Source organism: Lytechinus variegatus, chromosome 5 (assembly GCF_018143015.1).
Source record: "Lytechinus variegatus isolate NC3 chromosome 5, Lvar_3.0, whole genome shotgun sequence".
Taxonomy (NCBI): domain Eukaryota; kingdom Metazoa; phylum Echinodermata; class Echinoidea; order Temnopleuroida; family Toxopneustidae; genus Lytechinus; species Lytechinus variegatus.
The window spans coordinates 17,450,559-17,466,420 of record NC_054744.1 but is presented as its reverse complement, the minus strand read 5'-3'; positions in this window follow the sequence as shown (position 1 = coordinate 17,466,420).

Genomic DNA, 15,862 nt, shown 5'->3' with positions numbered 1-15,862 from the left:
ATGGTGATCTTTAGCAAGCATCCCTTTAATTTCGCGACCTTGATGAATGACGTCACAATGAGGATTCAAAGAGGCAGCTAGCTCGCTTCCGTGGCGTCTTCGCTCGATATTGTTGATTCATTCCACGGCAGGTGCAACGATTTCATCCAAAATAAAGTTACTTTGGAGGCCAAAATTTATAGGCTCTCATTTTTTCCCCCTTGTGCTAAAATCGGTTGGGAATATTTTTCGGAAGGGTGTAACTGAGAGAGGAAGAAAGCCTCGTTTCCATGCTCTAGACTTGTGGGGATGTTTTAATCTATAAAATATACATCAGTTTCCATAAATGAGACTATAGCTGCAGGAAGAGTTCTGTAAATTTGTTTAGACCTCATTATAGCCTCTGTGATTGACGCTTAATCGTTAGCTTGGCAGGATTCTCTATTTTATGTCTCCCTTGTCAAGTTGCTTCGAAAGCACACAACAAATTATACACGTCTACACAGCTATTCCTCCTTTCCAGTGCTGTGATAAAAAATTGCGGGGGCCCCGCTTGCTGTTACAAGTAACGATGACGTCACCAATCAATGTGACCGGGGTGCCTGGGAACGGCATATATGACGTCAATGGTGGGACCGGCAATCGATCCGTCGGTCGCATCGGATGAGTTTGAAAGCCGATGATAATGATAATCCGATGGATAGACCGCGTGTTTTTAATCACCCAGCACTCGCCTCTTAAAGGTTGTACGTGTTGTCCCAGCATTCGTACTACCCCCTTTTCTCCTTTTTTAAAACATTTTTCCCTTCTCTTTCTTTCTGTATTTTTCCCCTCTTATCTTTGCCTTTATTTTTGGAACCCACCTTTTCTCTCTTTGTCTATCTATCTCACTTTATCCCTCACCCCTTAAAATTTTTCCTCTTGGTTTATCTCTTTAATTCGTCGCCTCCCTTCGTAAACCTTCTCTAGGAATCTCTAATCTTTTACACATTTCTTATTCTTGACCAATGAAAGAATTCAAAGGCGTTTATTTTCATATCAATCTTTTTTTGGTCACTTTATGAATTTCTGATACAACTTTTATGACATAATAAAAAAAAAATAAACAGTAATGAACTTAAAATATTATAATTGCCAAATACTTTACACTGATTTATATGGATAATATTTCATTTCATTTTTTTCATGTATGGCTTCCAGAATGATGACCAAATTGTTGTCTTTCTTGCTCCTTTCTTCTCGTCCCCACTAACCCTTCGCTCTTGTTGGCTATCAATGTAAACACACAGTGTATCTCTATTCCTGGGACTATTAGGTCAAGGTTACATTGCTTTCGAGGGAACTGTTTCTTAGTAAAGCCCAGTGTTTGTGCTAGGGATTCATGGCGTCATCCTTACCAGGCGAGTAGGATTGTCCTCTTCTTCACTGTCGCTTCTCACGCTGCTTTTCCCTTCTCTAAAGTTGGATATTCACATGCTTGTCTTGAGTTTTAATTAATGCCTTCCTATGAAAATTATTTTGTTGCAACTTTTATTTGTTCTCTTTCTCCTTTTTAATCATCTTTGTATTTTTTCTTCTTCATAATTTCTTCTTGTTTTCCCCATTCTTCTTCTTCACATTCTCCCTCCTTTTCCTCTTCCTATTCTATTTCTCCTTCTTTTCCTCCTTCTTTGTCGTCTTCTTCTTCATCTCTTCTTCCTTCTTCTTCTTCTTGCTATTGTAGACCCTATGTCGACATCGACGTTAATAATTATAATATTAGAGTTAATAGTTTTCGTCTGCATGTACCGAGACTTTAATTTTGTTAGTATATTTATTTTTGTCTTTCATCTTTTTATCTTATTTTCGTAAGACATTTCGCTCACATCCCTTACAGTTATTTGTCCTTTTTCTGTAGACAAACTTTGCTACAGTTCTATTTTATATTCATTTATATTTTAATAGCCTTCCCTATTTCTTTCAAAAGTCACATTCCATGTACCTGATATGTCTTCTCTAAAGGTTAGCTTGGCTCCTTAATTGCATTTTCCCGCGAAGTATATTTCATTTTCCATTAACACAGAAGGTCTTTGCTCTTTTAGAATATTGGCTATTACTGGTATACTCTCTATTTTCTTTATCTCCCTGAATCTGCTTATTAATGCAGGCGTATTTATGCCACCTAATGGTGTTTACTACACGCTAGTTCGCACGGTAATGGTAGCAAAAATCCCATGAATCATGCTTGCCTCACAAATACGTGATTTAGGTTGATATCATTTACACACAACCCGAAACAAGATGCATTTTATAGAGTTTTCTGTACATAATCTTTTCAAAGCCTCGTGACCTCAGTCATGTTCTTAGAATTAATATAAATATCAATGTTAGACATTTGAGTTGAGTTTCGCGTTATGTTTGGTATGAAGATAATACATGACATATTTGAATAAACGTGTAGTAGATGGTATATGTTGTCAGGTTATTCCATTGTGAAAAAATACTCTAAATGAAAGGACTACATTGATAACAGACGGTATTTAGGAAGAACTTTTTTTAATGAAAAAAAAGTAATGAATCAAAACCCTTCCCTCATTTTATCTAATTGGCATTGTCATTGTTGCTGGTGTCTTCGTTTTCGTCACCAGCATCGATACTGATAATATCATTTCACAATTTATACTATAATCAGTAAAAAAAAAAACAATAGTCGTACTAGAAGGAAATACAAACAACAATTAGAATTTCGCTTAAAAAATGAAAGCGAAGTCGAATCTAGAATAAATGTTTTTGACCAGATATTCAGCGCATCTGTACTGAAAAAAGGGGTTTGCATTTTATTTCGCAAATCAGTGACCTTTTCACCAGTTTCTTTGTTCTAATTAGGTTGGTTTCTGTATAATTTGCTGCCTGTTTTTCGGTATGATGTATGGGCGAGGGATAAGTAGACCGTGAAGCGTGTGGCAGCACATGGGCTGTGTCGTTAGACATGTTAAAAAGGTCAAACAGGAGAAATGATGGATGCGCTCTCACCTGTGTCTTTTTATAATGGCTTCTTCCTCTGCCAAAGCGTGCATCCTATTTTTAGGAGCTGGTAGGGGTAATACCCACCCCCCCCCCCACTCTCACCTTCCAGCCGCCTATTCGTTTATCATAAAATTCATAACGTCGGTCATACTGGGTCCAGTCAACCGTCCACATTAAGTTGAATTGACACCGCATTGCAATTATCCAGAATTTTAATGTATCCTTGGATTAATGATGACATTGCTTCTGTAATTGATAACTGCATCATAATTATATGTTTATTGATGAAAGTGGTTACAAAATCTATATTTGTAAAAATATATTGTAAAATTGCATTATTTTGTGGGAGCTATTAAATTTGTGGGTGTAACAACCCCCCCCCCCCTTTCATTATTTTTATCATTATTTATTTTTGGTCCCTCTCTTCCTCTAGGGCCCTCATAATCAGCATTATCGTCCTTCTGGGGGGTGTTTCATCAACATTTTCATCCGACAAGTAGTCAGATCTGACATCTTTCTCTGATGTTGATTGGCTGAAAGGTATAGTTACTATGGTAACTGTCGGATAAAATGGGACTTGTCGGATAAAACGTCCGACAAGTCCTTTCATGAAACGCTTCCCAGGTCTCTTCATTATTCCCCGTTTCTAAAAGACGTCCGCTTCCATCTCTTTCTCCCCTTCTTTTTTGCCGCCTCTATCTGTTTGTTTTCCTCTCATTCTCTTTCTCTCTGCTCATTTGTTTCGTCCTAATCTCCTCTCACATTCATACTACGTCTATTTATCCCACCTTCATAAACTACCTCCTCTGGCTGAGCGCCCCACCCCCTCTCTCCTCTCCACCGCGATGCATCGCTCTGTCCATCTTCTTTTCTCCCCTCCTCCTCAACCTAACCATTCCACATTGATTTTCTCTTTATTTCTCTTACTCCCTCGATGTCTAATAACCCGTAGCCCCGAGCAAGGATAACCATTTCTGATGCCATCCTAACGCGAATGTCTCTTTAGAGAATAGACTCTTACATTTTTAATGAAATAGGCAATATTAGGGCTACCTGAACCAGTTTTCCATTATAATTACATTGGTAGTTTTTATAGCTTCCCCGATGCGCTGATGACATCTAGGACTAGGTGACCAGAGGGCAATACCTTGCTTGCAAGATCTTCAGTCACCGGCTGCCCTGGTTTTCCTTGCATTTATATTTCAGATTTGCTAATTATATGATTTCTCTATTAATTAACATCTCTGCGGAATATTCGGCAATCGGTGTAGATAATTCAAAATTGCAAACAGGTATTGATATAGGTACTGATAGAATATGGTTACAACTCGGTATAACGTAATAGTTTGTGTTAAATCGTAAGGAAGTATGCTGGAAAATAGAAAAATGCAAATCAAGATCTAACGGATGGCAATAATGGGCACAAATATACGAGCGCCCTCTCTGTCAGCCCCATACCAGATTATATAGGGTCTCATCTCCTTTAGACGAACGAATATCTTTTTGACGAACAATCGAATAATAACACTCAATGTATATGGTTTGGGAGTAGTCGCCACTCATCTGAGTGCCATTATGCCAATAGTCCTTACTACTTTACCTAAAAAGGAAAAAATGAATTGCAAAGAGATTTTAGCCCCGTTTTACTTGAATTGTCATCTTTGCAACAGAGGTACAGTTTTATGGGTTTATTCAAGAACATAATATGGCTATTTTGTCCAAGACGAAAACTATCTCTCTTCGGTAACGATGAATTCATTAACTATTCAAAATTGTATTTCTAGTATTCTAAGATTTCCCCATTTCCATATTTTTCTTGTATATCATTTTACGTCTTCCTATGATGAAAATTTCTGCTCTACAATCTTTTGTAAGTTTTGTACATGTAATTGATTTTTAACTTATCGTAGACTGTTTAATTGCAGTGAATGTGAGTCTAGCCCTTTTCAAGACCGTAATCATCATTTTTTTAATGAATTTAACTAGGGTAAGCTAAAGATTTATGACATTCAAACTCTATATAAAATCCTTTCGTTTGACGATGATACGATGTCTCTTATTCTGAACATTCGCGCTAGGATAATGAGCTTGAATAAATGCATTTTTCTTTTTTTTTACAATTTTCAATTTTTTCCATCAACACATTCATTACAACCATTAAAAAGTTTACTACCGAATTAAATGTTATCAATACCTGTTATCAATACCGGGCGAGTGTAAACAAGGCGCTCAGATTTGAGGAAGCAAAGCTGTAATATTCCCTATGGATACACGGTTTCTATGAATAGCAATATCCGGTCTTTGAAGAAGAAGAAGAAGCCTGGATAAGTGAGAATAACCGGAATTCGACAAAAGGGAACGCAGTGACGATGAAATTGACAGCAGGAGAGACTATCTAGGTAAACGGTTTATATTAGTAACTTAAACAGTCACGTTTTTGTTGAATGCGTTACAATGCAAAAGCAGTTAGATTTCATATTCAACATGTCTCGTGTATTTGTTTTCCTCTTTTTTTCTTTAAAAAGTGGTGAAACTATAAAGCCCAATTTAAATTCAAATATCCACAACCTTGAACTGTAAAAGTTGTGTTTGAAGTTTTGAAGGTTTAATTAGAATATCCACATATCGCAGCCATATAGACTGAATTGCATTGGATTTACAAAATTTATAAATAATAACAATAAAATGATAACATGGTAAAGAAATCGAACATTATAAATATATTACTTTCAAATAAAATACAAACAATTTGGATAACTTTACAGATTAAGGAAAGGGTGACCAGATCGTGGAGATAATGGGAAAGGAGGTTGGGGGAAGATGAGGACAGAAGAGATGAGAGTAGTAATACTACTTGTGTGTTTGACAATATTAAAATTATTTCTGCCTAAATGCATATCTGGGTGTAGTTGGGTCTTTTTTAATAAGGGTACCCCCTCCCTCATATCAGACTAATGCTAATGACACACACACCCTCTCACACATCCACTCTGTTTCCCTCTATTTTCTCCTCTCTCTCCCATTCTCTCTGCGTGCCAGCATTCCTCTCATACCAAACCCAAAGAAATGTACATGCGTGACCTCTTGTCCGCAGGGTCTATAGACTCGGGTCCCCAGGCGTTTTGACTTACTCGCATACGTGCCCCAAGCTTGTTGCTTGTTTATTTCGCAGGAGGGAGAACTTCAAATTGAAAGTGTAGCGCACTTTGAGTCATGAGTAGGAGGGGTGTACCTATAATGTATATTTAAATTAAAGTAGCTTGTTTGTATCGCGGTCTGCGGTGTATTTCGAAGGCATTCTTTCTAAAAACCACTGGATCATATCATTTAAAGGACAAGTCCATCCCAACAAAACTTGATTTGAATAAAAAGAGAGAAATTCAACAAGCATAACACTGAAAATTTCATCAAAATCGGATGTAAAATAAGAAAGTTATGACATGTTAAAGCTTCGCTTCATTTCACAAAACAGTTATATGCAAATTTAGGTCGGTATATGCAAATGAGGAAATGATGACATCACTCACTCTTTCTTTTGTATTTTATTATATGAAATATAAAATATGTTTATTTTCTTGTCATGTGAAATAAAGTTTCATTCCTCCTTGAACACGTGGAATTCCATTAACATTTTGTGCTTCAGGAAAGGAGGTCCTAATCGTCATTTCATAAAAATTGAAATATTGTATATTTCAAGCAATAAAAAACAAAACAAATAGTGAGTGAGTGACATCATGGACTCTCTCATTTGGATGTAACAAATAAGCGAAACTTTTAAATGTCATAACTTTCTTATTTTACATCCGATTTTGATGAAATTTTCAGCATTGTGCTTGTCTGATTTGCCTCTATTGATTTAAATCAACAGTTTGCTGAGGTGGACTTGACCGTTAAGGTTAAGTCCATTCTCCATCTTTCAATATCATTATCAAAGTCTATACTTAGATACTAAGTGGAGAACTATCCTAAAATCAAACTTCAAAATAATAGAATTCGTGAACTGATAATTTCAGACATTCTTATCCAAACAGTACCTGGTTGAATTCACAAGAACACCTTTAAATATGAACATCCGCCGCATTGTGATTGAATTTGAGACTACTGGGAAGAGGGAGGGGAGGGTGTCCCAAGAAAAGGCTGAGGCCCTTTGGACGTACTAAAGTCAAATTAATTTTTGTAAAAAAAAAATAGTGAAAACATTCCCGACTTACAATTTTCTTTCTTTTTTTTGTTCGTTCCGGTATTGTAGTGGTAATGCGATTCGTCAAATGCTCAAATATCTATGAAAATAGGAAATACCAACATGGGGAGCACCATGTTTCTATTGGGAAATTTCTACGATAATCTTTGTACGCAAATATGATATTCCGACCCATTCGACACTTTATAACAGTCATGTGCAATTTATTTTTAAAGGAAATGTGTCACAGTGAAGCATGTAGATGGATAGACACAAACACCAATCTGATTTAGCTAGTACAAATGGTAACGCTCGTGTGTTTGGGTCTAGTCGTTATCCCGTAGTCCAGTAGGCAGGTTACGTGTTGATTCCTTTAAATAATGCAATCATATATGTGAGAATGAGGCACTTTGTATTTTATACCCACTTGACAGTTTAAAATGAAATTGGTTATCAACTCGTATTGGAGCATACTGAAATATAAAGTTTCTGCGAATTGTGGAATAATGTGGTTGATAATTTGGGTGAATTTCTCAAACATGGGTAAAAATATTCCCATGTGGAATGGGTTTCCTTGTTTTCGTCTTTATTGGCCTTAGCCATGATATACTGCATGGCGTCTCGTAAAACAAACCACAAACATACTGTAGGTATAAGGGAATGAAATAGAGTAGCAAAGGACTGTAGAATGTGTGGAATAGGGACATGATGACGAAATGCATCATGGATGATTTTTGGCTACTTCTCTAAGCTGCAAAACGAAAATGACATTTTGGACTGCGACGAATGAAAATAGAGATTGATATAGACGAAGTTGTGATTAGAAGAAAGAAATGAACGATAATCGAACAAAATGATGTGGGAACTTTTTTTACAAAAATAAGAAAGCATGAAAGAAAGAAAGAAGACAAACACTGATTTTGTGAGTGGAAAGTATTTAAAGAGAGGCAGTGTATTGTAAGCCTTACGTGAAATGACAAGGAAGAAAAATAATTACGTGTTTTGTGTGTGTGTATTTTTTATGTGACGATGGGGCAAAATGGTTATTTAATAAATATAAATTATTTTTTCAATGTTGTCAGAAGATGGAGCTCTATTTTTTAATGATTTGTGCCACATTCACATTAACATAAATGTTTTATCCCATACATTCTTCAACTTCCTCGTTATCCATCAGTCATTTCAGACATCTATCTGCGCACATGCGCGCTCTTTCTCTCTCCTCAAACACATACGGTAACACGCACAGTCGCACACATACCCCACCAATGAACACAAAGCTCTTTCAGATTCAGATTTAGATTAATTTCGGTTTATTGCAAACAAAATCCTCGTTAACACAGTGGGGAGACTGATACAAATAAAGGTTACAAAGTAATCATAATTTAGAGTGAGTTAAGTGAACCCAAATACAAGAAGTGAAATAATGCTAATAGTGAATTGTTTAATATAAATGATTTTGGCATATTACACTAGTATAATTTAAATATATTATATATTTGCGAAAAGGAAACGACTAAATGTAAATAAAAAGAGTACTACGGTATCTCTCATCGCATTTCTCTCTTTCTCTCTATTTCATATTCCGTTTACTTCTCAATCTACGATTCATTATCTACTAGTGTTCTACATGAATAGAGGTCGACGAACCTGAGACTACCCGGCAGATGGCAATGGCTATCTCACCATTTTCTATTTTCTTTGACAAATTGATTGAAGGGATCATAAGATGGGGGAATGCTTCCCTAGTGAGATGGAATCGAGGCAGTGATAGATTGCTCCTGAAACAAAACAAAAAAATACTCCGCAAAGCAAACAGAGGAGAAAATCGATTTATTTGTGGGTATGCTTCGCTCGTACATATTATATTGTCATGGCAGAGAATATCAAAGTTGAAAAACAGTGGTTAATAAATACCCGATATTCATCTTACATTGCATAAAAATATTGCAGAGACACCAATCTACCTATATATATATATATATATATATATATGTATAATAACGATAACGCACCCTTACTAACACACACACACGTACATACGTAGAAATCAATACCAAATTGAAACAATGTGAAACTAATTAGTAAAACTGGTGTAAAATTGTGAATCAGATTTGACCAACATTCGTTGAGTATATACAAAATATATAATAAATCTTCTATCATATCTTCTAGCACAATTGAAGAAGGAAATGAAAATTAAATTCTGTCCCACACGAGCGATATCCGGAAAGAGAGGATGGAGAAAATCATGAAAATGAGATCCGTTACCCGTGGCACGACAGACGAACATCCCTGAAAAGTGTCGAAAAAGTTTGAAGACACCATGGGATACTGTAGTTTACACAGACGATCATTATTGCATTAAAATAAATTATTCTGCGATGATTGTACCTTTGTGTTACGGGCCCCAGATATGCAAAGCACAGTCACTTATACACCTACATCCCCCACACCAGTGGCGTACCCAGGATTTTCCGAAAGGGGGGCAAATTTGTTGGAGAATACTTCGTCCGTCAAAAATTTGACAAGCACAAAAAAATAATAGAAAAATGATAAGAAAAATAAAAAGTTCTTCAACCGCAAATAAAGGACATTTCGCACCAGAAAAAAAAATGACAAGCAAAAAAAGCAACAAAAAGAAAAAGGTCTTTAAATGTTCAAAAGAGGGGGCCACTTGTGGCTCGTCAGGGATCAGTTTTGACTCGTCAGGGGGGCAGGGGTACGTCCCTTGCATGATTTGTGACTCGTCAGGGGCAGTCTGCCCCCCCCCCTTAGGTAAGCAAGTGCCCCCACACACACTTACACACAGCCTACACACCCACCCTGATCTATAACGTAGGAGACGAAAAAAACATCAATACACCACGCATTTCATGACCACGATAATGTCAACGAATACCACTTTGCATACATAGTACAAAACACTTATACACCCATTCAGGAGGTGGGTAGCCATTTTTACAAAGGTCATACTCGTTTAAAAGAGATAAATTATCGTTATTTCTGAGTTAATTTCATCTTTAAATAGCAACATTGCAGAAGGTCAGTAAAGTTCAGTATGATTGCAAAAGTGATTTTTTTTTATCTGTAAACCAATTGAAATAATAACGAGCCTGAAATTGCCCATATTTCAATGTGCCCCTTGAATTAAAAAGGTCAAGTAGCTGTTCTGCTATGACAATTTTCATTTTCAACGTCAGTTTTTAGATTTTAGCTCGAAAGTGTTTTATTGTCTGTTCTAGTATGATACGATTTCACGGTGAATAGGCACAAAATATAACAACGTTCGACTCTCTTCCGTTGATTTATCATTAGATAATTCTTATTATCATCCTTCGAGAATTTGTCCTACAGGGAAATAAGAATTTTGAATATTATCAATATCTTCTGGGGCGAAGCGACTGCGCTGATATCGAATTCATTGTTAGCTTATGTCAGTCGAAAGGACTGGTGCATACTTAAAATTGATTTTTGTCAGGTTTTTTTTTTGAGGTGGGGGGGGGGCTCGTCTGTCCTGTTGCGTACGTTCATATGTCGACTGTCCTTTTAAGTCTTTGAACTATTGTTTAGTTTTGAATAAGATTATTCTTATAATCATATGCATATTGTAGACTATACACTTCTCATGTATGAATCGCGTGCAATCACATGCACTTGATACACGCATTGTATATGCAAGTATTATGCTGGTACGTGGTGTGTGTAATTTCAATGAGCAGTGCGAAATCTTAAAATGTGTTTGTTGGTCGATATTTTTTCACACCTCTTCTGCTATTAGAAAACGAGAAAAAAATCATACGAAGTCCCTTTTTCACCATTTTCCCATCTGTCTCATCGATTCATTGTTATCTTTGACACTATCTAAGGACATCTCCGTCTCGTATCTTCATATTTGACATTTCCATACAACTCTCAAGCTCAATAATTAGGTGACGAGGGAATAGAGTGTGGATGATGGCAGAATGACTATCGAGGTATGATTAGCTTCTATTTTCACAACATACATGTATATTTTTTTTTTGCTCTCTTTCTCACAATACCTTTTGATTCGCTCTCTATCTCTGTACAAGTTAACGAAGTGACTTTTCCCTAAAGAAAGAAAAACAACTACATAGATTTTGTGCTGTGAATTGGATTTTGTGATATTTTGAGACGACAAACACTGATGACACATTGAAGAGTTTAATTTCATATATAAAACTTCGTCCATACCAAACTCCTCTGCATTTATGTATACGCAATAAAATAGTATATTCTCAATCCATTTCTTATTTTTTGAAAGTTTTTATTGTTCTCCATTTCTTATGAAATAGAAAACCATTTCCCCAATGTCATTTTTTATAACTATAATTAAGATGTGTTTGTATTTACACACTGTCAGACTGTAGAAATCGTATAGGACACTATTGTTATGCCTCCAAGGGCCAAGCTATAAAGAGTGCTCGGGCTTATAGTATATACACTATTTTGGAACCAGATTAGTAAATTTCTGTTTCCAGGTGGATCTGGCTCAGCACCATATCAGATTCACGGAAGCGCGTGCAAAGTACAACCACTCCCTGTAAAAAAAAAATTGACATAGACATAGACATCCACACAGGCCTTCTATACTGGTATATCGTGAGAGACCGTTGTCAAAATCCGAACTACACAGGCCCTTCATTAAAAGATCCGTTCTCTCTTTGGGCCATTTTTTTCCGATTGGAAGCTTCGTGGTCTGATAGAGACCTATATAGAGACAGGTGCTTAATATCACTCAAATACTTACACATTTCAAAAAAAAATCAAAGTCTCACTTTGTCTTCAGCATTTTCTAGGAGCGCCAATTGACCTCTTCCATGTCTCTTGTTCATTTTTTTGTCATGCGGTTGTCACATATTGGGTTACATCGTAAAACTTTCTTTACTATGTGAGCCTTATAGTAATTGTTTGACTTTTTAAACAACTATGCTTAAGGTGTTGAAAAATCAATATCATGAAGTAAACTTGGTTGTTTAAGATTTTATACACTTCGTTAAATCGTTTAAACAACTACTGTAAGGTTTATATAGTAAACAGCGTTATAACCTAATAAGAATAGAGTTTTTGCCGTGTATTGAAACATTTGGTACACTCTGAATTCACTTGCACATACGATTGGCTTTCCCTCGTAGATGTTATGTAGCATCAAATTCGCTAAACATAAAAAAGGAATGATAAAACACAAATGCACACGCATACAGCGTTTCCACTCCTTAAGTCACCTCACCTTACATCATGTTATAATGGAATACTGAACACGAGTTTTTTTTGACATGGTACTAAAAAACCATTACCCTAAGTGCTTTCTGGACTCAGTTCTATACTGCATTTACACCCTATTTGAAACATTTGGTACACTCTGAATTCACTTGCACATACGATTGGCCTTCCCTCATAGATGTTATGTAGCATCAAATTCGCTAAACATAAAAAAGGAATGATAAAACACAAATGCACACGCATACAGCGTTTCCACTCCTTAAGTCACCTCACCTTACATCATGTTATAATGGAATACTGAACACGAGTTTTTTTTGGACATGGTACTAAAAAACCATTACCCTAAGTGCTTTCTGGACTCAGTTCTATACTGCATTTACACCCTATTTGATTTCTTGTACGTTGTATGTAGTATTGTGATGCTTCAATGGCACACTTGGCTTCCTCCAAGGTGTCTAGGGTGTAAGTATAACAAGACATCCGTGCTTCACATTTGCTCCAACTTTTTTTTTCAGATTAAAAACAAATTATTTTGGGATGATGGCAGGGAGGGACAGGATTAATGACATATGAGATGAAATTTTGTGAATTTTGCGATTAATGTTACCTGGAATGTATAGGGTTTTTTTTTCCTCTTACATAAGGAATTGTTTTTCTCTCTAGTATTTACCATTTCCATTTCTCTCCCTTATCCCCTGTATTTCTTTCTTTATATATCTCTCTCTGTCTCTCCACCTTTGTCTTTCTCTTTCTCGAAAACATATTATCGAGCGTTCTAGATTTCCACGCGGATGTGAAATCGAAATGTGTGGGTCGGTCGAAGGTTCATGTTCCCACAATAATTTGATAAAGCATCCATGTGGGGTAGTGATCATACATGGTGAGATTGATGAAGGGATCCCCCCCCCCCTCCCATTCTCTCTTTCTCTCTCTCTCTGTGGCGTAATATGAGCAAAAATGTTGTGGGAGTGGATATGGCGGATATAGCAAAAGTTCTAACGAGATGCCTGCGAGCGAAGCGAGCAAGCGAAATGTTTTCATTTTTAATTTTTAAAAATAGTTTGACCGAAATATTTTCATTTTTAATATTTAAAAATGGTTTTGAGAAAATAATGTCATATTTCACTCATTCCCTTTGTTTTTCTTTCTTTTTCTAATATATGTTCATGATCATGAAACTTTTGCGTGGCCGTGCCAGTGCTCTTACTTCCTCTATCCCTCTCTCCTCTCTATCATTTTCTCTCTCTTTCTCCCCTACTTTAGTTATGGAATCTTGCATTCCTTATTGAAGCAGTATGTTTGGCAACCAATGATGATTTCACGTCATGGTTTACATATAATTACCCGATTTTCGGTGGAGATATTACTTTCGAAGATTAATAATTTGCAAACTATTTCATTGGTGAGTTAATTACCGATTCATGATTTCTAGAAAGGTACTCCAATCAAGATACAATAAGATTTATATACCTTTGCGAAAAAGTGTAGGAAAATCCACCTCCCGCCAACTCCTTCATGACGACGGACGGGTATGGAGGGAATATGGGGGAAATGCATGGGTAGTCCCATGTTGAAGGCCAGATCTGAAACAATCGACAGATTTGTTTGTTGAACCCCTAATTTTCTATATTTTTGTTGAATATTAAGATATTTACTGGTAACCAAGCCATTCCACCCCCCCCCCATCGTTCTAGACTAACCACCATACTGTGATAAAGGGGAGCTGTTTATTGTAGACGAGTGGGAGTCCATGGTTTTGATACGTCTTTATCAAGCCCTCGTAATCTTCCATTTAATCCCCTTCCCCCTTTCTCTCAACTTTTCTTTTTAACTTATCTTAGCTTGTCCTATTAAGGACAAGAAGTCACAAGAGATGGGATATTGTCAGCATCGCGTCACGGTATCCATGACAACGGATGCTGCAGGGCATCTTTATTCGATACGCCTGTCGTTTGGACCTTTCCAATATTATTCTGATCCGAAATTACACTGACCTGAAAAAAAGCGGGAAGGAAAAACGAAGAAATTGCGGATTTCTTCCAAGTAGCACAGGTACAAGAGTTATAGATCGTGTCTAGGGTATTCAAGATGGGATATTGATGTCAGTATTCGTAGTGGAGCAAAGACTGACAAGATTGGGTATTACTTGAATTTGATAATATGACTTTATTAAAATACAAGGACACTGTTATGTTTGGCGGTTCGCATTTTTTATTTCTTTCTTCGCGTGACCTTCTGCTCTGAAGAAAAAAAAACAGACGGTAAAGATTAAAAAAAAAACGCATCTCTGTTAGGATACATGCTCTGTTTGAAATGGACTACTAGGTTCACACAATATACTTTTTGACCTTCAAGTTAAAATCAGATTCAGTTTGACACCCGTATGTTGTCTCACAATTTTTCTTTGTGCTATAATAGCTGAAAAGGAATACAGTTATGATGCCCATGGCCTACCTTTATTCAGGGACATGTAACACAAAGCTTAGCAATCGTCGTAGAACATTTTTCTACGATCAATTGAATTGAACACAATGTACAATCAATCGTGATTATACAACGTACGATTAATCGTTAGCCTTCGTGTTACGGAGCCCTGATTAGGCTTTGACAGTGAATACGAAGATGAAGAGAACATAATGTCATTGGTCTATGTATTTTACGGATTTTTCACAAGTATAGAGACGAGGGTTTTTTTCTATTAGTCGTTGTTATAAAATTTTTAGCCTGGTAACTTGCAATGACAAGGTTGTGTCGGTATAAAGCGATGAAAAGAATGTTCTCGTCTTGATAGAATTAGTAGATATGTATCAAAACTTTAAATTAGAACCATATCATGCCTACTGTTTGTGTTGCATCAACGACGTGTACGGAATTATGATAGGTGAGTGACGCGGTGATACTTTTGGTCGAATATTCAAAATCACAACGGTCCTAGATTGGGTGTAACAGGTGTAGATGGAATTGGGATGTCTGATTCTCTGATTGTTTTTTTTTCACACTCACCTTCATAAATCGTATCTTCCCCCTTAATCCCCATTTTTCTTAAGAGGGGCATCTTGCTTCATGCGCTCCCATAGCTAGGGCTACGCCAGTGCTTGGTTTTCCGCTCCAGCGTTGAAGTTAAACCCGAGGCGTAGAATACATAATGTCAAAATGGAAAGATCTTGAGCTGGATAGGCGGCAGGCGATATGACCCCCATGAGAATGATAATTATGACGGTAATAATTCGTGGACAACCTTTAATGACGTTCATCTAGACATGCCCTCTCGACATTAATATCAGCTCCTGTAATCACTGCATTATCTCAGCGAATATGAGAGAGAGAAAGACAAGGACAGAAACAAGCAGAGAGGGAGAGAGGCGGACGATGGAAAGAGAGGAATAGGGGGAGGGGGGAACAGAATTGGCTATCGTAATACATGAAGAAGAAAGAAGTTCCCACGTTTCTCAA